The sequence below is a fragment of the Octopus bimaculoides genome, chromosome 6 (assembly GCF_001194135.2).
Source record: "Octopus bimaculoides isolate UCB-OBI-ISO-001 chromosome 6, ASM119413v2, whole genome shotgun sequence".
Classification (NCBI taxonomy): domain Eukaryota; kingdom Metazoa; phylum Mollusca; class Cephalopoda; order Octopoda; family Octopodidae; genus Octopus; species Octopus bimaculoides.
In genome coordinates this window covers 57,475,351-57,478,437 of record NC_068986.1, presented here as the reverse complement: position 1 = coordinate 57,478,437, position 3,087 = coordinate 57,475,351, and positions in this window count along the sequence as shown.

The following is a 3,087-nucleotide window of genomic DNA, read 5'->3' as shown; positions in this document are numbered from 1 at the left end:
AGATGAGGTCAAGGTATTTTGAAATGTGTTCTCTGGGGCAGTTACAGAAACGATGGGACGGCCAGGGTAGTTGGCTTTATGGATCTGGGGGAGGAAATATATGGTAGAGGTGCGGTGTGTTCAGACGATGAGGTTGGTGGCAGTACTAGAGGGGAGTGCAGGAGACGAGGTCATGGATGCTTGAAACGCGCTGTTTGTAGTAGAGTATCGGACCAGATGGCAGAAAGCTACGAAACGCAAGTTTACGAAGCTGTAGGAACGCTTACTCCATGTAAAAGGCAACACTGCAGACCACTACTACTCCATCTCTGTCAGCCGGTTAGATGATAATGTCGTCCTGGAGACGGAGGTTGCGGAAAGCGGACAATTCGGCGCGGGTAGTATTTAGTCGACAGAATATTGTTTTGAAATTGAATCCATTAACAAGATTGTTGCCGGCGTTCACGAACAAGTCTAGGCAACCGAACTGGCTTGTAGGCGGCGTCCAGTTGGATGGGCAACGACCCAGTTCGAGAAGCAATCCCGATATTTGTGACACTGCGTACATGTGTAGAAGTAAATCCACCAACACCAGTTGTCAAGCGGTAGTGGCGGGACAAACACACACAATTATATATAGACACACATATATACGATGGGCTCCTTTCAGTTTCAGTCTACCAAATCCACTCACAAGGCTTTGATCGGCTTGACACTATAGCAGACACTTGCCCAAGGTGCCACGCATTGGGACTGAACCCGGAACCATGCGATTGTGAAGCAAGCTTCTTACCACAAATATTGCATGGCGGCAGTCTAATGACTGAAAGAAGTAAAAAAATAGATTAAATACACACATACGTACATACTAACATACAAACCCAATTACACACACATGCACACAAACACACACATACACACACACACACACACACATACACACACACACACACACACACACATATATATATATATATATATGTGTGTGTGTGTGCGTGTGTGTACATATATATATAGAGAGAGAGAGACATACACACATATATATATATATATACATACCTACATACACACAAACACAGATAAATGTTCATATAGACATACATACACACGGAGAGAGACAGGGGAGAGAAAGAGAGGGAGAGTGATAGAGGGAAAGGAAGAGAGAGAGAGAGAGAGAGAGAGAGAGAGAGAGAGAGAGAAAGATTACAGCTACTCACATGCTTATAGGTGTATAGGAGACGTAACAGTGGGAGAGAAAAAGGTATTAGGTGCCTGATTGCAAGGAAGGGGTAAATTTTTGTGAAATACGTTAAATGACAAGAGCTAAATGAAAATTCTTTCACTGTTAACGATATGATTAGTTACGAAAACTTGTATACTGTGCCTTAAAGTACAAAAACAATAATGCGCCTCTTTCTTTCTTCCTTTCTTTTTTTTCTTTCTTTCTTCATATAAACATATAAACATATAAACACACACACACACACACACACACACACACACACACACACATATATATATATATGGGAGAATTTACGAAAAAACAACAACAGACGAAGACAGGTGGTGTAAACAACAAATGGATGTATTAGTTTAACGCTCAGGAATAGAGAAAGTCTTTGACGTTTCGAGCTACGCTCTTCAACTGAAAGGATCACAGAAAGAAAAAAGGAGAGAAACAAGGCGAAAAAATATAAATGTAGTGGTCAGCTATCTATCATGGCTTGTCCTCCCAACATCGCTCGACAACCGATGGTGGTGTGTTTACGTCCCCGTAAGGTCATTAAGACGTTGGCTAGAATATTTCGAGGTATCTGTTCCAAATTTCTGTGCGCTGAGTTGAAAACCAGTCGAAGACAACTTTGCTTTGCATCCTTTTGCGGTCGATGAAAAGTAAGTCCAGGACGGTAAATGACGAAACTGTTGCAACCCGGGCTGTTTCGTTCTGACAGTAGCGCCTTCTTCAAGACTGGTGCCAAGGTGTGTAACGTCGGTGGCGATTCTTTGGGATAAGTCATCGGATGTTGTAAGAAGAGGAAACGTGCATTGATATGCATGGGCCACTGCTTACATATGCACGAAAACCTCTTCCCCTCACCAACATATGCATGTGTGAATACATGATCAAATTTTACTCACGGATAGTTAGGTATATTCATTTATGTTTGCAAACTCAGTTGTCATTTTTACTCTTTCAGTTTTCCAATTATTGTCTTTCTTTTTCAATTTGTCACTGTTTCATTATTCTATAATCAGTCTCTCTCTCTCTGTCTCTCTCTGTCTCTCTCTCTGTTTCACTACTGTCTGTCTCTCCTAACCTCTCTCTCTGTGTTTTTCCTCTCTTTATCTCTCACTCATTTTAGTGAATTACTCGCCCGCTCACTCACTTTTGCTCCTAACAAAATTTTGGTTTATTTCGAATCTCACACTATAACTACGTTCTTATTTTTCTTTGTATGTATTCTATATATCTATCTATCTATCTATCTATCTATCTATCTATCTATCTATCTATCTATCTATCTATCTGTCTGTCTGTCTGTCTTATTTGCATTTATATATGTAATCAAATGTATTCAACAACAATATTATGTATGCATTACAAATTGTTAAGTGGATGATAACATTGCTAATATTGTTAGTCAAATTATTTTTAATCAATATAACACCGGTAGGAGGAAGAAAGATAACATAATGGAATAACTCTGGTAAAAAAGGAAAGGGAAACAACCCTAAAAATTTATTTATTTTAATGTAGACTGCAGAATGCTGTCAGTCGGGTTTTGCTGTTTTCATAAGCTGGTGTTGACATATTTAATACATGGCCCATTAGAAATCTGTCTTCGGTAGATTTAAACATTCCCCACATGTTTACCTCTCTTCATTGCAGTTAGAGCTTTGATTAATTAAATTTTTTACTCGCGACTTCAAGTGTGTTAGCCCTACGCTAATTATGTATAATTAGTAATTTAAGCACGGGTTAATTTTCCCCGGTCATTATGATATACTGACACTCCTATTTCTCTCCTTCTTCCTTCTCTCTCTGCACATTATTGTGTACACACACACACACACACACACACACACACACACACACACACACACACA